General features: G+C 39.2%; 2 long non-coding RNA genes across 3 annotated transcripts in view; one reads left to right on the forward strand and one right to left on the reverse strand.

Annotated features, from left to right (window-relative positions):
• The window catches only part of LOC106822897 (uncharacterized), a 46,811-nt gene extending 24,606 nt beyond the window's left edge, over positions 1-22,205 (forward strand). The window contains exons 2-6 of the long non-coding RNA XR_011504499.1: positions 2,397-2,493; positions 7,675-7,760; positions 16,708-16,888; positions 18,622-18,709; positions 22,073-22,205. This is a non-coding gene — a long non-coding RNA (uncharacterized lncRNA). The remainder of the gene's footprint in view (positions 1-2,396; positions 2,494-7,674; positions 7,761-16,707; positions 16,889-18,621; positions 18,710-22,072) is intronic.
• LOC123287296 (uncharacterized) overlaps positions 21,797-24,403 on the reverse strand; it is a 78,134-nt gene continuing 75,527 nt past the window's right edge. The window contains exon 3 of one of the 2 annotated variants that reach the window (XR_011504496.1): positions 21,797-22,123. This is a non-coding gene — a long non-coding RNA (uncharacterized lncRNA). The remainder of the gene's footprint in view (positions 22,124-24,403) is intronic. The other variant, XR_011504497.1, reaches the window with a different exon arrangement.

The raw sequence follows: 24,403 nt of genomic DNA on the forward strand, positions 1-24,403 counted from the left end.
TTGTGGCATGTGGGGCACTGCCTCAGCATGGCCAGATGAGCGGTGCCATGTCCGCGCCCAGGATCTGAACCATTGAAACTCTGAGCGGCCAAAGTGGAGCGCACGAACTTAACCACTCGGCCATGGGGCCAGTCCTCTAAAGTGTTTTTATTTTAAAGACAGATTTTTTAGAGCATTTTCAGGTTCACAGCAAAACTGAGAGAAGATACAGAGATTTCCCATATATGTCCTGTCTCCACACATGCATAGCCTCCCCCATTATCAACATGCACCACCAGAGTGGTCCGCTCATTATAGCTGATGAACCTGCATCAACACATCATAACCACCCAAAGTCCATAGATTACCTTAGGGTTCACGCTTGTGGTTGTATGTTCTTTGGGTTTAGAGGAATACATGATGATGTGTGTCTATCATTATAGTATCATATAGAGTATTTTCACTACCCTAAAAATACTCTTTGTTCCACCTATTCATCCCTCTCCCCACCTCAACCCCTGATCTTTTTACTTTCTCCGTAGTTTTGCCTTTTCCAGAATGTCATATACTTGGATTCATACAGTATATAGCCGTTTCACATTTTTTTAAATTAAGGTCATAATAGTTTATAACATTGTGAAATTTCAGTTGTACTTTATTATTTGTCAGTCACCACATATATGTGCCCCTTTATCCCTTATGCCCACCCCTGAACCCCCTTCCCCTCTGGTAACTACAAATCTGTTTTCTTTGTCCATGTGTTTGTTTATCTTCCACATATGAATGAAATCATGTGGTGTTTGTCTTTCTCTGTCTGGCTTATTTTCCTTCACATAATACCCTCAAGGTTCATCCATATTGTTGCAAATGGGATGATTTTGTCTTTTTCATGGCTGAGTAGTATTCCATTCTCTATATATACCCCATCTTTATTCATTTGTCAGTCGATGGGTGCTTAGGTTACTTCCACTTCTTAGCTATTGTGAATAATGCTAGAATGAACATAGGGGTGCGTGGGTCTCTTTCAATTGCTGATTTCAAGTTCCTTGGATAAACAGCCCAGTAGTGGGATAGCTGGGTTATATGGTATTTCTATTTTTAATTTTTTAAGAGATTTCCATCCTGTTTTCCATAGTGTCTGCACCAGTTTGCATTCCCACCAGCAGTGTATGGTGGGAACCCCTTTTCTCCACATCTTCTCCAACTAGCCATTCTAACAGGTTTAAGGGGATATCTCATTGTAGTTTTGATTTGCATTTCCCTAATGATTAATAATGTTGTACATCTTTTCATGTGCCTACTGGTCATCTGTGTATCTTCTTTGGGAAAATGTCTGTTCATATCCTCTGCCCATTTTTTGACTAGGTTCTTTGTTTTTTTGTTGTTGAGTTGTGTGAGTTCTTTATATATTTTGGAGATTAATTGCTTGTTGGATATATGATTTGCAAATATTTTCTCCCAGTGGTGGGTTGTCTTTTCATTTTGTTCCTGGTTTCCTTGGCCTTGGGGAAGCTCTTTAGTCTGATTAAGTCCCATTTGTTTATTTTTTCTTTTGTTTCCCTTGTCCAAGTAGACACAGTATTCAAAAAGATCCTTCTAAGACTGATGTCGAAGAGTGTACTGCCTATATTTTCTTCTAGGAGTTTTATGGTTTCACATCTTACCTTCAAGTCTTTAAAATTAAACATCAAATTTCTAATATTCTCCTGCAAATCTTTTGCATTCTCTCCATTTCTACTGTCTTACGTTGTATAACTGAACTGAGCCAGTGGTCCTAGATATATATATATACATTACCAATTAGTTTGAAATCCCTGAAAGAGCAGTTAGCCACTTAGAGTAAAAATTTATTCTCTATTGTTGAATATTGACTTTAGGAGATAATTTGCTTCATTATAAACCATCTTCTTGATAGTGGTGTATCCTATCAGTGTACATCACTTTAGAAAATAATGTTCTATTTCTTATATACATCAAAATTAACTTTAAAAAAATCTAGATCTGTTGGGAGAAATTATTTTTCTCAAAAATCTTTGGAGGAATAATGTTAAACGAATGTGCTATCTGCTCTAATTTAAATAATGGCTTTGTTAACTTATTCATTTAGTTTGACCACATGAATCAATTTGGTAAAACAACCAGATAATTTACCTAAGAAATCAATTATAGAAGTTGTCTGTGTTAATTGTGAATTGGCAATTATTTGGACAATCACCAGTTATTATTAGAATTAATTGAGCTGTAGTATTCAACTTCTTGTAATAGTAGTCACTTACTGTGGACATAACTGATATGATATAAAGATTCCTACATAGTACTTGATTCTGTTGTAGAAACTCAGTAGTAATTAGTAATTTGGAAAAAGACTATACATAATACAAAAATAGTAGCTAAAAATAATTTCTCTGCTTTTTTAGGAGTCAGTATATAATGCTGATACTGCTGTTATTAATGGGAGTGGACAGACAGCAAAAGAAGTCACTCAGGACAAAGAAATCAGAAACATGCTTGAAGGTAAATATTATGGATCTTAACATAAACAGCATTTACTTTAATTATAGCCAAGGCCCAGAATGTAAGTAGAAATGGCTTCTGAGATGCCAAAATAGATGACACCAAGCCTATGATCTAAAGATAATGTAATTTGGGAGTCATTGGTTAGACATGAAATTATCTATGAGAGTTTCCTCACTTAGAGCTTTTAAATTCTTACTTTATACAACATTATGGCATGTTTTCAAAGTCCATTTATCTAATCCCCAACAAAATTCAAAGTAGAAAATTAGAGACATGAGAGAGTGTGGCCGATAGGCTGCAGAAGCATGATGATCAAGGAACACAGTCGGGCAGGACAGAAACCATAAGAGGTATAGCTATTTGGAGTCATTTGATTGGGGGGAAGATAGCTCTGGCTGGTTCTATTGTCCTGAAGACTTCATTGTGGTACAACAGCCAACAGTAATTTCTTTATGGACCAGCTTCATTGTTATGAACTTCAAACATTAAATTGCATTTGAGAAGACATATGAGTCTTCAATGACTCAGAGTGATTTCTCTAAAATAGTTTAAAACAAAAAAATTTGATGCTTACATTGGGAAGCCCTCATGCATTAGGATTATCCTCCAAATGGCCAGGGCTTTGCTGTAATTATTTTTTAGTAGTATTTCTATGGTAGAGAAGAGAAAATTTCTCCATTACTACTTTATGAATAAAAATATTGAATTAGAGTTGTGATTTCATACACATCCTGTGTATCTTTCCTTTGCAATCCAGAGAAGGGCAAGATAATTTTGTATTTAAAGCATGTTGATTTCTTTGTACTTCTTTCCAAATGTCTTTGAGAACTAAAAATCTTCTCTTGTTCTCTAGTTACAAAATAATGTCCACTTGTCAGACATCTTCAGGTCAGTGTCTTAACTTGCTCTTGCATTTAAAATGAACACTCTCATTTTCAGTGAACAAGCAGATCAACACATAACATCTTCTGTAAGCCTCTGTATTATGTGATTTTTGGAAGACTGAACCTATTAGATGTGATCCCAGCCCTTTGATAAATTGTGTTCTAATTGGGAAGATGAGGTAATGTTTTTGATCCTGTCGTGTTATTTTAATTACAAAAAGATTAGAACCCAGAACTGAGGTTCTCCTGACAAACTGGAATGTTAGGTTAGCCTGACAAGTTGACATTTAATGGGCCCAGTAATAAAGACATGCCCTATTGCCTCCCCAGAACCCAAATGCACTAAGGACAAGGGCTTAGTTGGCATTATGGGTACTGTGATTTGTCAGCTGATATGGTCCTGGCCTGGGAAATAGAAGTAGAAACTTAACTGAGTGATTCTGCTTTGGTGAGATCACCTTGGCCAGATATAACATCATTTGCTGATAGCGCATTGAATGGTTCAGACTGTAGAGAGTGTATCCAGCAACCCGCCAAAGACCAAGGCAGACCAGAAACCACATCACAGGGTAATGCTCGAAGAGACAGGAAATGTTTCACCTCAGAAATGCAGACATTGGTAGACACAACAAAATCATACCCAAGTATCTGAACAGCTGTTAGATTGGAGGAGGGATCATCTTGTTTGTGGCAGACTAGGCCTAGTTCACGGCCTAGTTGATGGAGTGCCAGGGAGTTTATCTTTGGATCCAGTGTATTGTAGTAATGGCTTGAGTTAATTTGCAAAGTGTAGTGAGTTTCCCACGACTGGAGATGTTCAGGAAAGGGTAGTTACTGCTTACCAGGCACTAGAGAGGGATACTTTCTTCTCCTACATATCATTTGCCTTTTTATTTCGAGAAGTTTCCAACCTATGGGAAAGTTTCAAGAATAGTAAAATGAACACTTGTATATCCTTCACTTAGATCCACCAATCATTAGCATGTTGCCACATCTGGTTTATCCTTTTATATATTATTTAATGTTATTTATTTACCTTTAACTTTGCTGAACTATTTGGGAGTAATTTGCAGATATAGTGATACTTTAGCCCTAAATATTTCAGTATGTATCTCTTAAGAACGAGGATAGGGGCCGACCCCTTGGCAGAGTGGTTAAGTTCACATGCTCTGCTTTGGCGGGCCCAGGGTTTCGTGGGTTTGAATCCTGGGTGCGAACATGGCATCACTCATCAAGCCATGCTGGGATGGCATCCCACATGCCACCACTAGAAGGATCCACAACTGAAAATATGCAACTATGTACCCAGGGGGCTTTGGGAGAAAAGGAAAAAAAATCTTTAAAAAAAGAGAACAAGGATATTTTCTTATGTAATCACTATTTAATGGTCAATTTCAGGAAATTTAACATTAATATAATAATATTATATAATATACAGCTTATATTCAAATTTTGCCAATTGTCCAAATAATGTCCTTTGTAGCATTTTTCCGCCTAATCCAGGTTCTAATACAGAATCCCACACTGCATTTAATTGTCACATTGCTTTAAGTCTCTTTTTATCTGGACTAATTCTTTATCCTTTGTCTTTCATGATCTTGACTTTTTTGAAGAGGAAAGCATTTATGGAATTGTTTGTAAAATATCCCTCATTTTGAGTTTTTCTCTTTTCATATAATTAGGTTAACATACGCATTTTTGGCAGAAATAATATGTGGGTGAGGCTGTATTCTTTACCTGTGCATCACATTAGGAGGTCCAGGATGCCATTTTGTTCTATTACTGGTGATGTTAACTCTGATAACTCGGTGGTTCATTGTAAAGACACCTTCTCTTCGTTGTAATTAATAAATAATCTGTGGGTAGAAAAGTTGAGGCCATGCAAATATCCTGTTTACCAATAAACTTTTAATCCATGGTTTTAGCATTTATTGATAATTCTTGCTGAATCACTTACTACTGTAGAGATTGCAAAGTGGCAATTTTTCTATCAATGAAGTGCATTTGCCAAGTTCCCACCTGCATTTCAAGTATACTACTAATTAACCTACTCTGCATGTAAATAACTGTCTATCAGGATGCAGTTAGATCTCTGTGATCCCTACTGATTCTGGATTCTGATTGAAAAGAAAGATAAAGATTTAGTTTGGGGCTGGCCCAGTGGCGCAGCAGTTAAGTTCGCATGTTCCACTTCGGCAGCCCGGGGTTTGCCAATTCAGATCCCGGGTGCAGACATGGCACTGCTTGGCAAGCCATGCTGTGGTAGGCATCCCACATATAAAGTAGGGGAAGATGGGCATGGATGTTAGCTCAGGGCCAGCCTTCCTCAGAAAAAAGAGGAGGATTGGCAGCCAATGTTAGCTCAGGGCTAATCTTCCTCAAAAAAAAAAAAGATTTAGTTTATAGCCATATTAAATTTAAAATTTATAGGACAAACAATATTTTTTGGTTGGAGTATTTACTTAAAAAAAATTTTTTTAAGGTATAAAATATATGGAGAAAAGTATACATCATTAATGTACAACTCACTATTTTCACAAATGGAACACATCCATGTAAATAGCACCCACATCAGGGAACAGAACATTACGAGCACTCTAGAAGCCCCACCTCACCAAACTGGAATATTGGCTTTGCATTGGCTGGATCAACAGTCTTCTTTCAGTGTCCTGAATGAACACAGGACAGGAAATGTCTAGGAACATACTCAGGGTTTTCAACTCCAAATCCTTGTCTGTTTTCCTTCATTTACGTGGCTAGTCAATCTAGAAAGAAACATTAGGGCGCGCTCTTCACTTCCTTCCCTAAAGTGTAGAGCAAATATTATTAAGCATTATTTGATTATTCTATAAATATTTATTGGCCAAATATACATTGTGCCAGACAGTGTCATAAAAGCCTTGGATAGTGTAAGCACAGATAGCTCACTGCAGGAATGACTGAAGGCGTAAATTGCAGCTCAGGTAATACATGGAGTAGTAGAGGTATGTAAAGAGAGATAGGGACAGGACTGTTCGCAAAGAGCTCACAGTCCAGGAGCCATAGAACCAAAGAGAGGAAAGACTGGAGAGCGTGAATCTCAGCAAAAGAAGGCATTGAGAGCCTCCGTAGAGGCTTGGCCACCTTCCTCTGAGGTAGAGAGGGAGTCTGGATGTGGAAATAAAAATGTGAGAATGGAAGATGACGGTATGTAGTAATGTTAGTCATTTCTTAAGACAGAGCTAAACTAGATCCGGCTATTCCTGTATTCACGATGTGTGTTCCCTGTAGTTGAGATGAGATGGCACACATAGTGTCTCGAACAACAGTTAGTGCACAGTAGTTACTAATTATTAATAACTGTTCATTATTTCTTAGGAAGACCTAAGGAACCTTGTGTGGTTCCTCTCTTGCAGCCTTTGCACAGGACGTTGTATACATATTTTAAGTGGGATTAGTAAGTCTTTCTATGAAATTGCTTCTTTTCTGTAAGCCAGAACAGAACTCAGATCTAGCAGAAATGAGACCTTATTACATATTCTCGTCTCTTAAACAAGTTAGATTACCCACTGCTCCCTTTCCCTGCAAGTGTGGCATCAGGAGCGTAGGGTAGCAAGAAGAGCATGGACTCTGGGACCTGCCTACCCAAGTTCAAATCCCAACTCCTCTCCTTCCCGGCTGTGTGACCTCAGTTAAGTTCCTTAACCTCTTGGTGCCTTGGTTTCTTCATCTATAAAATCAGGATAATAGTAACACTTCATACAGTAGTTAGGATTCAATAAGTTAATATTTTTAAAGTGCTTTCAATAGCCCTTGGCACATAGTAAGTTCAATAGTATTTGTTAAATAAACTTTATATTCTTATGTGGATGTATATGAGTATATGTAAATTTAAATATATTTATATGGTTTGTAAATCTTCCTACCAATGCTATTTCTTATTATTACTTTTCACAGTGTAAGGTTCGGGAAGGTATAAACCCCTCTCTCCACTTATCTACCTTTCCAAGGCAGCTGTGTAATAGTATTTCAGCATGCAAAAGTAACTCATAATTATCTGTGATGGGTATTGTAGTGAGTAATGTGCTTAAAGACTTCTGAATCAAAACCAGAAACTCATCTGAACCTGAAAGAAGTTGAACTCTAATTGGAAAGGGAAGGCAGTGAGAACAGCAATAAAGTCTAACTGCATTTGAATTACAATCAGAACATTGTGACTTTCCCACCATGGGTACTTTGTTCTTTACACATTTTTGTAATGAATTTTCTAATAGGATCCTGACTAAAGTCGAGTAATACTTACTTCTTCTTGCAGCTGTAGAAAGGACTGAACAAAGAAATCTTGAAGAATTACGTTTAGCAGCAGCAAGAGAAGGCAAAACAGCACAACTCCTACTCTGGGTAACACAAAAAAAGCATTCTTTCTTTACACTTCATGGAAATTTTTGCTTAATGTTAAATTCATAGTTTAGTCGAATTGTGAATCCAAGATACTTGAGGTCATAATAATAGAACAAAAGTCTTTAAATATTTAAAAACCATGCTATTTATTAAAAACCATATCTATTAGCATGGTAATAGTTTGAGCAGGATTCATTTTACATGATGATGTTGTCTCTGAATTTCTCATGTACATCCCCACTCCCTCCTGAAAACCCGATGGATAAGAATCTGATTTTTCAAGGCAAATACTTAATGTAAAGACAAATTTTTTTTTAGGTTAAGCCAATTTAAAATTAAAACATAATATACAGGATCCTGTAAAGGAATAAGTTTCTCTAATTTTGATGAGCAGTAATTTCTGAAAGGTGTGCTATACTTGTAGCCAGCCCTGGTGGTCTAGTGGTTGAGATTCTGTGCTCTCGCCACCATGGCCCGGGTTCATTTCCTGATGCAGGAACCACACCACTCGTCTGTCGGGTGTCATACTGTGGCAGCTGCGTGTTGCTGTGATGCTGAAAGCTATGCCACCGGTATTTCATATACCAGCAGGCTCACCCATGGTGGACAGGTTTCAGCAGAGCTTCCAGATGAAGAAAGACTAGGAAGAAGGACCTGGCCACCCACTTCTGAAAAAATTGACCATGAAAACCCTGTGAATAGCAGCGGAGCATTGTCTGATAGAGCGCCCGAGGGTGAGAGGATGGCACAAACCACAGGACAGGGTTCTGCTCTGCTGTCCACAGGGTTGCTAGGAGTCGGAATCGATTCAATGGCACTAATGAGAAACAGGATTTTAGCTCTCAGTGTAATATAAAAATGAAAATTTTAATGTTTCTTATGCCCAGTACAGTATTAAGTTCAGAGAGTTACCTATTCCAGCAGGTTTGGGAAATGCCAGCCTATTGCGTTACATCTGAATTAGCGCTAACTAATGATGACAAACATAATCTATTGGAAGGCTTGGAAAGTAGGTCTTTCTCCTGAAACACCTATCAGAAATTCTAAAAATGCAGAGGGATACTCCTTTATATGCCCTGAACAAAGTCTGTGTACGGGTGATTGAAGAATGCACAGTCTCGACGAGAGGTGCCTATGGCCCGCTGTAACACGGCTACCAAATCATCATAAAGGCTTTGGTTGATGCTCAGTAACACCAGGAAACTGTTAGTAACAAGGAAGAGTCCCAGACAGACAGGCCAATTGAAACAAAAATCATGTTAGGGTTTTTTGTTGTTGTTTTGTTTATTTACGTTTTTAAGAGGCAACAGAGCTTAATAGTAAAGAGCTTGAGCTCTGGAGTCCAAAAATCTAGGTTCAAATCTCATGTTTTCCTTTTATGAACTGTGTGATTTGACTTTAGATGAGCTAATTAACCTCTTTGTGCATTCGTTTCATCTGTAAAATGGGAATTGCATGAGCCAGTGTTCTCCAGAGAAACAAAACCAATGGTATATATTTGGTTATATGATAGTATATATCAGAGAGCAGAGATTTTAAGGAATTGTCTCATGCAATTGTGGGGGCTGGCAAGTCCAAATTATTCAGGGAAGCAGGCTAGAAACTCAGGCAGGGTTTCTATGGTGCAGTCCTGAAGAAAATGCTGTTTTTAGGGAACTTTAGTCTTTTAAGGCCTTCAAGGATTGGATGAGGCCCACCCATATTATGAAAGGTTATCTGTTTTACTCAAAGTTTACTGATTTAAATGTTAATCACATCTAAAAATACCTTCACGGCAACATCTAGATTGGTATTTGACCAAACAACTTGGTACTATGGCCTAGCCAAGTTGACATATAAAATTAACCATCTCAGTGATAAAAAATAGTACCTACCTCACTGGGCTGTCATGTGGCTTAAGTGAGATGATGGCCATAGGTGTTTAGCACAATGCTGAGCAGAGAGTATATGCTCAATACATGCAACTTATTACTGGGATGACCGTTATTTTGTCCTGGACAGCCCTGGTTTATACCTGGTGTTCCTGCGTAATAATAAATAGCACCCTTGTGTCCCTTAGTTATTACTTACAAAGTAATCTTGCAAACCAGAGGATCATTCGGTCCCATGCTTCTCTCCACCTTTATCTGAAAGTGGCTCTAAAGGAAAAAAGAAAGGGACATGCTGGATGTTTCTGAGAAAGCAAGTCCTGGGCATCATCCTTTTCAGCTCTGGTTGCCCTGATCTGCTGGAGGAACTAGACCTCCAGTCACACTCCTCCGTGGCAACTCAGCCTATGAATTATGAGTCAATAAGAAAAGCCAAATTATGTTTACTATATCTCTATTTTGAGCATCAGTGCATCATTCATTTTAGAAAAATAAATTGCCTTAAAGTTAAATTCAAAATGTTGGCACTTAATGTATTAAACACTTATTATAATGACTCCTTTCTCAGATTCTAGAAAGACTAAGTATTTTATACTCTGATAACCTCAGAAACAGTTTAAATTAACCTAGGGTATTAAAGCAAAAAAAAAAATCCCCAACCCCAAAAAGAACAACAGTTCAAATGTCATCTTTCTATGCCCAAAAGATAGGAATTTCAAAGTGTAAATTAAATAGATTTTTGTTCTCCTCCTTTTCCATGTCCTACTCCCAAGCCAGGGGGCCCATCTTATAAACTTTCTGAACCTACAGCTCAATTCAGTACCCTACAGAATTCTCAAATCATCCAGCAAAGGCCATTCATAGCATCAGCAGTATTGTCACTTTCCTTTCTAGGTTACTGGTGATTTTCATGATTATACTAATGTCAGAGTATTTTAAGCAACTCTGGTGCCAGGTAATATACAAATTGCTCTCTGAATAATCAAGTGCTGACCATACCTCTCATTAAGCAATGATTTGAGTCCAAAATAACCTAATCTGTCTGATCTAAAGTTACAAATACACCTATTCTGTTCTTGTGAAGAAACATTAAGCAGAAGAGAGGCTCCTGAACAGCCCCTATATCTTCTGAATTATACAATTTTGGTTATGTTATGATCACTTACGATTTGCCGTGAGCTTTGGTGTTGATAGAAATTCTCTCTATATGATCTGCTTTTCAACTCAAGAAACTGAAAATAATGCCAATGTCCCAGTTGGCAAGATGTTAAGCGTTGTCAGTCGAGGAGGGTTCAGGAGAGGCCCTGCAGGAGGAAGGGGTGAGCTTGCGGGGCTGCCTTGAAGCCTCCTCAGCACATGAGGCTTTTCCAGCACCAGGCCTGCAATGCAGGGGTCTTCCCCATGCCCGGCTTCTCTAGGGTATGGCTCCCAGCAGTGGCCGGCAGACAGCATCTTGCCCCAGCATCCCCTCTGTGGTTTTGGAGCGGAGCACTCCCAGAGGGACACCTCCCATGAGCAGCTTTCCCTGCCACTCTAGAGGACACATTTCCTCCAAGTTCTATCAGTGAGGCCCCACAGTGACTTCCCTGTCATCCACTGAGCCATGGCTGTCAGCTCTAGAAGGATCTCCTCCCTGGCGCTCTATTTCTGCCCTGGAGCAGTGGCTGCTCCTCATGTCTGCTATTCCTTTATTCTTAGAGCTCTCTTTACTTTGTCCTAGCCAATCTCTTGTATTCCAGTCCACTGTTACAGTTATTATTGTTTATATTAAACTCTCCCTGTTCGGATTACTATGTGGTTTCTGTCTCCTGATTAGAATTTGATTAGTACATCCTTATTTTTACAAAAGGCTCTTTGGAGTGGTCAAATGTGTCGCCCAAAGTCACACAGACTTTCCTGTAGGGCTAGCAGTTCAACCGAGGTCTGAGTCCAACATTCACACTCTTTCCAGTCTGCACATTTTCACCCTTAATGCACCTCTATAGAGTAAGTAAACAAAAATGTGTTAATATTTATTTACTGATTGTTATGTGAATTGCATTGTAAATAAGCTCCTGAAAGTGTTGTTTCTAAGAAGCCAATGGAGGACAACCAAATGTTATTTCAAAACTTATTTTTAAGATCGATACATTTTGAATTGTTCTGCCTTTAACAGGTTAAACTGACATATATTCTAGCAATCATTCTTCTTGTTATAACTACAGTCCATTTAAAGTTATTTTATAAAAAGACAGTAATACTCCTTGAGGAGATTTCTGGAACACTTTTCTCATTTGTTTTAAATACAGAATGACCCCATTAAAATAGCTTTTATCAAATGTATAAAATCATAAATGTGTCTCTCTGTAGAGGGCAGATCAAAACCTAGTGCTAAAGTATCCCCCAAAAGAATTAATGTTATAGGTTCCATTTTCCTAAAATACATCTAATCTCAAGTGGTCCTATCCATTTATTTCAAATTAAAACTGTGAGATAAATGGCCGTAACTACACATTTCAAAGGACAAACAGAAAGTGAACTGTAATATACATAATTGTTTTAAGAGTTCGAAAACAAACCTATACCTACATTGCCACTGCCTTCTTCTTGTAAATCAGTCCCAGTAACATCTACATTTAATTGTCTGCTCAACAAGGAAAGCATGTAATGCCTCTCAAACTTTGAGTGCCCCACTGATGGTCAGTGAGTCAGACACTAAGCGTTATAGAAATGCTCTTCTACATAATTTAATCTAGCAAGTAGTTTTACACATTGTGCAGGCATTGAAACAGCTAATGCTATGCTGTATTGTAAAAAGTGCTATTTGCCAATGGATGTATTCTATATAATTCAAAGGAAAGGAGTTCTCCTTTTCTTAAAGTTTCTGTGGCTTGTTACACTTACTCATACTTCATTTCATATCGATCTCTTGATTTCCAATTTTAAAAAAGGCCTGGTTGTGACAAACCACCATGTATTTTTCTTATTGATCTTAAAATCTGTGTATGTTGAATGGTTAATGGTGTTATTTCTATTCCCAGATATCATACGGATGCCGCCAAATCATTAGGGACCTGACTGTCTCAGTTTTCCATCCATATACAAATAAGTACCTCATTGAGTACAGGATTACATTAATTGCAGGATTTAATTAAACCACTCATATGAATTCCCTGTAAATTCAAATCTACGTGAATATTACACTGGTGCTCTTAGCCTCCACACCAATATTGAAAACTACAGTGTGAAAAACAGTTGTTTCCCTCTAACACAGCAACAGGAGTAAGAAAGAAAAACAAAATGATGGAATATCTGTGAGAACTGCCTAGGATGGGAGATGATCAAATCTAGATCAGTACCATCACCTCATCTCTGGAGCTACCTGTGTCCTGAGTCCCCCACTGGAGCAGCAGTTCTCAAAGTGGGTCCCTGGACCAGCAGCATCACCTGATAACTTGTTAGAAATGCAAATTCTCAGGCCCCCTCCCTTACCTACTGAAATCAGAAACTTTGGGGTGGGGTCCAGGTGAGTCTGATGTAACTAATGTTGGATAACCACTGTTCTAGGCAGACTTATTTAACTAGAATCTTCTTGGAGTAGCCTCAGGAATCTCCGGTCTTAAAAAAAAGTTCCCGGAATAATCTAATCATTGGCTCCTTTTAGAAAAATGCTGTACATCGGTAGTTCCAAACATTTTAAGGAAGGTATCTTAACAGTTTTTTTTAAAAGGTACAACCATCCTATGTTTACTTATTTATAAATTATAATATAGTACTCTATGTATGCAGATTATTACAGAAACATATATAATGGACCTTTTAAAGTACAAACTAGAAAATAAATATAAATTGAAGTTCAAATATTTTCTTGCATACATCAGTGGATTGTATAACACATCTGAAAGGGTGTGCAGAAAGCCTTTTGGAAATCACTTCTCTAAATAACTCTTTTTAGTCATAAATATCTCTCAGGTGAAAAAGGGCAACAGAATAACACTGCTTGATCAAAGTGTTGAATTCCATGCTCTAATTTCATGCTAAGAAACCCCAGATCTGTAATTTTTCTCCTAAGTGGAACCACACAAGAAGGAGAGAGATCCTAGGTAGAGAACAAGCCTGGATTGGTCAAAGATACCCAGGAAATTAATTAAAAAATGGAATTTCATTTTATGCCCAGTAGTGCTCCTGCCAGTTCAGCATGATTTAAAAATTCGTCTCTTGATGATTTTATTAGCATAAAATCATTATCTGGGACAGCTGATAAAATAAACTCCTGAACTCACCAATATGCAGTACAGCTGTTATTCAGCTTCAAACAGCCAGCCATTTGTTTATTTTCACTGGATGCTGATTAACCCAAATTCAGTTGATGTATTTCCCTCAATGAACATTTCTTCTATACATCACATTCATTTGGTAGAATCAAGTTATAAGGAAAAAGTAAATATAATTTCTTATATCCTCTTGATAAAACATTCATTCCAATTTCCGATCATTAGGAGTACTTATTCCAAAACAAAAATTGGTAACTTGTGAGACTGACTCAACTCAGTTGGAATCTGAGACTCAGGATACATTAAGTCCTGGATCTGTCAGCTACCTATTTTGTCTTTGGACAAGTCACAGACTGTGTGTCTTGCTCACTGTATGAAAAGAAAATATGCAGTGCTCACATCGTAGGTACAATTAATGTACATGATTTCAACGGTGACAATGAGGGAGAGGGTTTTAATAGAGAAGTCCTTCATTTAGTCCAGGAGCCTAACAATCATATGCCCCGATGAGATGGAACTGAGAAATATTAACTGGCCTCCTCCACTCCCACTGTTCCTTCATCCTTCATACCTTTCTTGGTGTGCACGTGTCGTTGGGTTCAGCATAATTCTCATGTTTAAAGATCTACATTTTTTATAAAACATGAGTCCAAACTCCAAGTCTCCTACCTAATTTGGGCTCAAATGAGGAAAAAGCAACCTATTTCAACGTCAGGGGTGGCGGGGGAGTTGGAGGAAGGTCCGTTAGACTTCCAAAGAAACAGTATTCCAGTCTTCAACCCAGGACTCCCCTATAGGATTTTCAGGGGCAATTTTGATCATAGGCAAATCCCTGAGGACTTATGCACACCCTATAGGACATAAGGCTTTTTTGTAATATTTACTACCTATCCCCCAGGGAAATGGTGAAGGTTGAACTTGGTGGTGAATGTGAAAGTGTATTCACTGTCACAAAATGATGAACATCAAAGAAATCCACAACTATGTTGGTGCGTGCTATCTGAAACAGGAAATTAAAGTGATAGGCATCTCTTTATGCATATTGCCTATGTTGGTTGATGGCACAACAAATCAGAGGCTCAAGCCAAAACCCTGTGAGTCTGCCACCTCTCGACCCAACACCTTCTCCCCCAAACAACTTCCTAAATGTTTTTCCTGTCAGTCTCCTACTCCCACCATACCACAATTTGAGTTTCAGCTCATGTCCCCGCTGAACTTGACTCATCATCTCACATCTAGACTCTGCCCTCTCCAGTATATTCCACACACTACCAGCAAGCTGACCTATTGTAAAACACACAGCTGAAAATAGTTTCTCCCTACTTCGAAATTCATTGTCTCCTCATTGCCCATGGGATGATATTCAAATGTTATCATGTGACATATGAGGCTTGCTAGATTTGCTCCCTACCGACTTCTTTATCTTCATTTCTTGCCACCACTTCCCTTTGAGAGTATACTCTGGTAATTCCTATCTGTAGATTCACCCCAGTGACCATGCTGCCCGCATGCCACACTTCTGCTCACGCTGTCCCTGCAACTCTACCCCAGAGTATGGCTGGCAGACTCCCGTTTGCTGTTCAGATCCCACCTCACACGCCACCTCTCCTGGGTACCTGTTACTCATTGCTTTTCACAGATAAAATCAATCACTCTTTCCTGGGCACAATCACTACAAAATATATAAGTCTTCTAGATGTCCTTATTACTCATACAGCCATAAGATTGTGGGCATGTTTGTCTTTTCTACCGCACCATGAGCTCCTTGCTCCTGGACTATGTTCTCTTCACCTCTGTAGCCCCAGTCCTAGAATGTTGCCTGCTGCTCATTACATATCTGCTGGGTTTAATGAAATTTTGTCAGTTTTTTGTAACAAAAGTAAGGAGAAAACCCATACTGCTCTGTCTTTATTAGAAAGGAACACTGGAGGAAAAAAAATATTAATGGACTCTATTCATTAAACATTTTGGCCATACCAAGGGAAGAAAAAATCCTGATTCTAGAGTTCCTGCCTTTTTGATCTGATTTATGGCATCTCTTTCCCTCCCTCCCTCTCGCTATGTACCAGGCATTATGTCAGGCACTGGGGAAAAAGCGGAAGGAGTTAGAGGGGATACACAGAGAAAAGAAGTTCTTGTCCTCTGGGAAGACAGGTTGGGAGGCAGGAAGTAGTTAAAAGGGAGAAATATGAAAAATGCTGTGGGAGCCAAGAGAAAGAACAAAAAATCATCCTGAAGATCTCCTGTCCCTAAATGGTCCACATGAAAAGAAAACCAGAGGATCAGCAACTTGATGCAAGAATCTAAGATATCCATGGCCTATGATTCTAAGATTCTGCATAATAAGGCGGTTATTTGGCAGACCTCAGCATAAGTCAACAAAAAGCATACAGATTTTCTGTGATCATACTGGAACTCTGATTTAAAGCCTCAGTTCGTTGTGTTTGATTTTAGGTTCTAAACAAAAAGAGTGTTAATGATTACCTATTATATATCTTTCAAATTCATGAAACATTAAAGTAGTGAATATTTATTCAATATCAAACTTCAATTCTCAGGCCATGAAGAAAGTATACTTTGAAGAAAAATAATTTATTATGTAATTTTTTTAATTAGGAAGCTGGATTCTGTGCCATACTCTTCAAGCTGAGAGCAATACTGACATAGCATAAAAATTATTGTGAATCAGCTTTCCTTACTGTCATGACCATTTAGTTGCTAAAATATAGGGAACTAAGAATATTAACCCTTCTCAATGTCAATGCAGCTGGAATGTCTTTCTTTTTTTAATTGAGAGTTTACGCAATATTCTATTTCCTTTTTTAGTAGGTATTATTTTGCCACTGACCAGAGAGAAAAGGTAGTCTGAGGGAACAACCCTGGACCAGAGCAGAGGGTCTTGGTCCCAGTCCTGCCCCTGCCTGTGTGTGGCTTTGAGTAAGGCAACCAGTCAGCAGTGTGGAGATACAATGGAAAGAATGTAGATTTGCCACCAAAAAGACCTGAGGTGAGTCCCAACCCTATCAACTTAAAAGCTTTCCTCATCTATTCACCTGTAAAGCCATCTACCTTCTAGAATGTTTTAAGGATTAAATGACTCTGTAGATATGTGTGTGTTTATATGTACACATATATATTAAGCTATCTGTGTATCTATTTATCTGTATATCTGTCTGTCTATCTACCTACCTACCTACTTGCCTATCCACTCACCTACCTATCTATCTGGTAAGTAGATGAATGTTGGCTCCTTTTACTTTCTGGTCCTCCATGTTCTGATCTATATGAAATAGCATGGATGAACTAGATCAATGGTTTTTCAAACTGTGATCCTGAGAACCCTCAGCCCCCTTAGATTGTGAAGGTGTACCCACGGCAGGCCTTCCTAAAACCCTGCTTTAACCTGATAGAGTCAACTTTCATTTACTTTAAATATTGGGGTTCCATAGGCAATAAAACAATTGTACCGTAAAAAGTTAATGCTTAACAATATTTGACAACTTCAGGTCTAGATGGCCTCTAATGAAATATTTCCATTCTAAGATTATACACTCTATTATTTTTCTCTCTGTTCTCTTAAATATAGTACTTCTTTATCATAATGAACATAATTCTTTAAACATAATGGACGTTAAAATGCGTTGGTATGTATCCAGATGTATGGCTGAGGGGGTGTTGATTATAAAACCTAAATAAAATGTTAAATAATACAAGCAAAAAGAGGCTGAGCTCAATGTTAAAGAGAAGGTTTAGGAAGAGGTAGTGACTGGAGGGAGAAGAAACTCTCTGGATATGAACGTCTGTGTGAGGGCTGGCCAGTCTCCTGGCCTAGGAAAAGCAAAGAATACAAAGTCACAGGACCAGGCACCACTATTCTCAATCCTGTGAGGGCTGGGACTGATTTGGGGTGATGGTTCCTGTCCAAGTAAACCCCAAAGAGATTACATCATATTTGCCGAAAGGATCGTTTGAGAACGTAGAATATGACTTCAGTAGGACTCTTCTCAGCCTACCCCACTCTCAGCATCTGCTGACTCATGTCCAGAATTATCTGAATCAGTTTACATTTTTCAGTCTACAAGAAAGAGGCTCAAAATGTAAAACTCAAACACTATATGAAAATAGACTCATACAACCAGTTCTCTAGCCACATTCACTTCATAAAATATTTATTTAGACCTATCATGTACAGGCTCACAAAAACAATCCCCAAGTATACATAACTTGATGAGATATTTCTTATTTTGATAAAGATGACTTAGGGACATTAGACATAGTTTAATTAGACATAGTTTAAAAGTTGATGGGGAACAGGTTCAAAAAAATAAAATAACATCAAGATAAAGGACTTCATAATATGCCTGGGATGAGCCCTATTTGCCTCAGAAACTATTCATTGGTATATTTTTAATATAAAGCCAGGAGAGTGGAGCTCTGCTTCTCAAGAAACCTTTCTTTTTTTCATATGGCTGAGTTGTTGTAAGAAGCTGTGGTCACTGGAATTACTTAAAGTGTCACCATATAGTTGGTTTTAATCCTCTCAGTGTGTAATTTTACATTTGATTATGCATGGCCTGGATATCTCTCTTTGTTATGGGATGCTCTTTGAGTAAGCTTACTGTAAGCTTCCTGAAAACACCAGCTTTCCCTGTGTCACAAAACATTTCTTTAAAGGTTGCTGTTCTCTAGGATTCCTGCCATAGCACTGTTCTCATTCTGTTTTACATGCTTTTCTTCTAGCTAGTGATTCTTAAGCTTTTGGGAATTTTTGGATCCTTTTGAGAATCTGAACAGAGCTATCCGTGATCTCCCTCTCCATGACAAATGGGTAATGTGCAAATTTTATAATTCCTTGGGTTTACAAAGCTCTTAGGGACAATTCAGCGTTTACTCAAAGGGCAGTTCACTGACCACCTGTGTCAAAATCAACTGGTTAATTTCTTTTCTTTTTTTTTTTTGAGGAAGATTAGCCCTGAGCTAACATCTCCTGCCAATCCTCCTCTTTTTGCTGAGGAAGACTGGCCCTGAGCTAACATCTGTGCCCATTTTCCTCTACTTTACATGTGGGATGCCTGCCACAGCATGGCTTGCCAAGCGGTGCCATGTCCGCACCCAGGTTCTGAACCAGTGAACCCTAGGCCACCAAAGCAGAATGTGTGCACTTAACCGCTGTGCCACCAGGCTGGCCCTGGATAATTTCTTAAAACACAGATCCTGAGCTCCACCCTAGACCTATGGAATCAGAATTGTTGGAAGTGGGGCTGAGGCTCTGAATTTTAGGTCGCTTCCCAGTGATTCTTCTGCTGGTTGAAGGGCAGGGAAGATCCTCTGCTATGGCCATTTCCCTATCCAATCATGGCATCAGCTGGATCTGGAATAGACGCTCCTCCAGCACCCACTCACCTCTCTCCTGAGGAGCCCAAGCTCTCCAAGGTCATTTCCATATGACCAAAGGGCATCTCCACCTGCATTCTCACCCGCTCTGCATGCCGCGTTCAGTATATCCATACACAGCCATTCCCAGTTTCCACACACAGCAGACTCTTGGACTCCTGTACACTTATTGGAGGCACTTCCCACCCACCTTCCCAGCAAACTCTTGCTCACTCGTCCTTTAAGACCCGTTGCCTCAGAATTTACTAGCTCTCTTCTCTATCCCTGGATTATTCGCTCTTCACTGAATGCCCATAATTCTTTTTTTTTTTTTAAATATGCTTTTTGGTGAGGAAGATTGGCCCTCAACTAACATCTGTGGTCAATCTTCCCCCCCTTTTTTTTCTCCTCAAAACCCCAGTACATAGTTGTGTATCCTAGTTGTAAGTCATTCTAGTTCTTCTATGTGGGATGCCACCTCAGCATGGCTCAATGATCAGTGTGTAGGTCTGCGCCCAGGATCCGAACTGGCAAACCTTGGGCCACCAAAGCAGAGTGCATGAACTTAGCCACACTACTCCACAGGGCCAGCCCCTGAATGCCCATAATTCTCACATGTATGAGATTGTCCCTCTTCTCACTGTACAGTGTGTGTTCATGCACTGGTCTACCTGACTACATGATGAGCACCCTGATTTTACTGCAAAAGCAGCACCTGGCACCTGGCTGTCCAGGATGGTCACTCCTTAACTGTTTCTAGTAAGAGTGGAGGATGTCCAACTTACTTTCCTACACAGGATCACAGACCATCCAAAGTATTATGCAAATAAGGAAACTAAGGCCAGGGGATGTGCCTGATTTATCAAAGCCGCTCCATTCAGCATCCAGTAACTCCCAATCCATACAAGGGCACCGTGCATGTGGTAACAGATGCCAAAACACAGGATCCCGACCCTCAATTTTAATCTAGTTAGCAATACAGGACACATATGTGACCAACTATAATTCAGTATTGTGATGAGAAGGTGACATAGTACCAGAGATTGCTAAGAGGCCACCACAAGTTAGGAAGAACAAGGGAGAATTGATAGGGGAAAAGGCATTTAAGGTGTGGCTGGGAAGATGGGTCAAGTTTTGGGGGACAGATAGAGTCCAGGGAGCATAAACAGAGAGGAGAGAGCACGCTGTGAGAAGGCTACTGTGTGTGCCAAATTTCACAGTGAAATCAAATTTCACTGCAGCACTAATAACATAAAGGAGGGCTGCAGACCAGGCCGCAAAGGCAGAGCAGAGCAGTCTAATGCCAGGCTGGGGCCCACCCTGGGCAGGAATGGGATTACCACTCTGCCACGTTCATGATTCCATACGGTCATCCACGACAGTCTGGTGACAAAGGAAGGCAAAAATGTGATCCCATCTTAGAGACAAAGGAAGACATCAGAATATTGCTCTAACTTGCCTACAGGAGAGAGGTAGATGACGGCAGAGGTGGAACCTGACCCTTGGTTTCCTAACCCTGAAGAGGTTTTCCTTACAGTGTAATCATTATACATAATTACAGAAGGATGACTATTCCGTGGATGCTCCTTCCATTTCTACTGCTTAAGTAAAGTGCATCTTTACTAAAGCCGACACGTTAGATGTCATCCTTTAAATTGTCCCCAAAAAGCATTGACATCTTAACACCACCGAAGATCCTTTATAGACTTATTAAACAAAGATTTGATGACAAAAGAAGCAAGTTAATTAAAGAAAGGAACAGAGAAGTGAGATTTATTTCCTCAAATAGATACCAGAGAAAATTGACTCCTAGAATCAACTACCAATAGTTCTGAACAAATCAGTCCTTTAGAAACTGAAGGATGTTAAGCAAGGGTGCTCCCAGAGGCCATACACTAAGATAGGCATGTTTGTGGCAAAACACAGGGACTTGCAGAATTAACCGCTTGTTTGCTTTGCCACTTGCATCATAAACCTGACCTTACGTGGAAAGCAGCCACAAGGAACCGTCTCAGCACCACTGCAGCAGGGTGCTGAGAGAGCAAATCTCCCTTCGAAACTGGAAGGAAATGCTCATGCTCTCCAGCTCAGCAATGCTGTACTGGAGAGGAAATTAATACCAAAGCTGGAACAGCATCTACTGTTCCACTCAGTAAGTTGAAAACAATGGTGTTTGGCCAAAAGGTACGAGGAAATCTAGAAGTCTGATGGGAACAGAGGGAATGAAGATGGATCTTACAGAGAACCCAAATTGGAACAAAGTTGTGCAAGTGAAAGTCGAGAGGGAGAGCATGGTTTGTGTGGAAAAGGGTATGACCATAGTGGCCTCTCAGCTTAAAATTCTGTATTCTTTAAACTCTTACCTTAGCTTCCCGCATAGAGAGTGGCAGATAATTGGTAAGGGACTACAAAATAAAAGATTTGTAAAGAACACAAACATCATTAGCTGTATCCTGTCATTTTTTGGAGACAAGATTTTCTATATGAAAATTTTGGTCACACATTGGGCAAACAATATTTAAGAAAAGAAATAAAGAGATTGGGGCAGACAATTTTTATCTCAATTTATTTTGAATCAGTTTAAAAGCCAAATGAAAAACACTGCACAAAATTCTTGCACTGTCTTCAAATCCTATTTTTGCTTTGGACCCGAATTCAATCAGCTGCTCAGCATTTCAGTTACTCCTCCATGTGGAGTCCTCCTCCATCCATGTTCTTCTCCTCACCGCGGCAGGAAGACTATCCTTATCCATGTCCTAAAAGAATGCGTCGCCATTTTCTTCTTCCTCTTCTCATTCCTGGTCCTCCTTGTCACTAGGAAGACAACCATGCTGATTGAACAGATCACAATATCCCACTCCTCAAAGACCTGGAAATGGAAAACCAAACTTGTGTTTTTCTTTGGTAAGTCTTCTAACTTCCAGCCCTAACCTTACATTCTCACCTCTAATAGATCTACCTTGGCTCATTCTGGCTGTTTTTTTTTTTTAATTTTTTCCTAAGCCAATCTCTGGTTTGTCTGTGTTTTTACTACTAGTTGTTTGATTTGTCTGATTATTATCTTCAGTTTCTTGGCTCCAAATATCACAAAGTGCACCCTGGTAAATTTAAATAGAAGACCAATTCACCAGAATAGTAACAATAAATGGTGGACTGGGGAACCATGCTTTGGCAGGGACCTACGGAGGGCAGACGCAGATAGGATCAGCCCACAGGAGCAGTCTGCGTAGGAACACTGGACTCCCCCATCACTCTGTGCTCTGCAAAAGCCACACAGCAAATCATCTCTAATCCCACTAGTCATTCCCTGAAGTTTCCTATTTTATGCATTAAGCTTCTAGTTGGCTGCATATAGTCACTGACTCACATTCCAGCTACCAGGGAGAAGACAGACAGACCCTCCATCCCGCTTTGGCCTCCTCAGAGGGAGGTGTGTCCCACCTCCTTCTTGTCCTGAGATCCCCTGATCCATTGCTATCCACTCCTGCTGCCTGTTTCTCGAGAGAACGGACTGAAAAGAATAAAGCAACACTGCTGCAAAGATACTATCACGGGTGGTGCAATGGCCAATCCCATCAAAGGACTTGTTACCTTATTTTCAAGTGGCACAACTGCCTACCGCTTATTCCTGGCAACATGGAAAGGAACTTGACATCTCGATACTCAAGAAAATGAAGACAGTGAAGGGAGGTAATATCTTGGGAGCCCGAAGTCTAGTCTATGGTAAATGACACTCATGTCTATTTGTTTACTATTTACACACTCTCTCATTTGTTTTAGACTCAAGCACCTAACAATGATAATTCATAGTCTGTGAAATTCTGCCTCGAATAAGCACATAGGAATTGGGGACTTATTGCACAGGGTTTCTTTAAACTGTTCCATACAAGACCCAGCACAGTGCCATACTCATTAGAATTCTTAATAATGAGTCATTGATGACAAAAACTATGAGGTGTATGACGAAAAGATAAAAGAGAAACAAAAAATCAAAACACAGCTACACAGCACTGCTTAAGATTGAAAATGTCCACTAATCTGTATGCAACATGAAGTTCTAAGGCATTTTCACATACTTGAAATATAAACTTGTCATTTTGAAAAATTAAAAGGAATACTACGCCATTAAAGATGTATTGGGTAGACTTGGAGCACGTGTGCGACCAGTTCTGTTAGCGGTGCCAAAATCGGAGGAGATGGGCCAGAGAGGAGAAGGGAAGAAAGGTGAGTGAAGCCAAAAATCTGACAGTGTAACGGGCCCCAAAATGAAATAGTATGTATACAGCCAAAGAGAAAGTAGAATTATAAATTAAGCCAACAGAAAATGGTGTGACACCACCAAAAACATTAGCAAATATAGCCCAAACAAAATATGAATAATGATAAAAATGGCATTTTGAAGTGAAGCAAGTTTAACCATTTGAAACTTCTTAAAGCTAGTATGGCAAAGCTAGTCTGCAACTATATATGAACTCTGTTGATTTAAACCCTGCTTATATTACATATAGGGAAAGAGAAGGGAATTTGACACTTAATGATCACCTACTGTGTAGCAGTCACTTAATATACCTCACTTAATACTCATACCCCCAAACCCTACCATATTGGGAGCATTGTGCTCACTTAACTGATGAGCTAACTAAAGCTTGCAGAGTTAAGTTTCTCAAGATTATATTAGCAAGTTAATAACAGTAACTAGCATTCAAATCACGATGTGCCAGCTTTCAAAACTTATCTACCTCAATTTTTTTTCCTTTCACAAATATTAGATGGGATATGGAGATCCCTGGTTGCCCCTCAATGGATGTTTTTACAAAACTGCTAATTTTTCCAAACAGGTTCAATCAAATTTTTTGACTAAGTAAAATCTGTATCCCCTTCCAAACTGACTTCAATACTCTACTAAACCAAAGGTTTGTAAGACTGCTCCTTCATGTCTTGTTCATCATAACATTTCCAGAATCTACCCCTTCCCAATTATGAAACTCCTAAGTGACTTCTTCCTTTAAAGTGAGGTTAGAAAATTAAGAATACTTACAAAATATACATAAAATAGATTTTAAGACAAGAGCATCCATCAAAGTAACTAATAAACTTAGAAAACGCATTCTTTGAAAAGTGGCCACAATTAAGAAGCCAAAGGACATCT

The sequence above is a fragment of the Equus asinus genome, chromosome 7, assembly GCF_041296235.1.
Source record: "Equus asinus isolate D_3611 breed Donkey chromosome 7, EquAss-T2T_v2, whole genome shotgun sequence".
Classification (NCBI taxonomy): domain Eukaryota; kingdom Metazoa; phylum Chordata; class Mammalia; order Perissodactyla; family Equidae; genus Equus; species Equus asinus.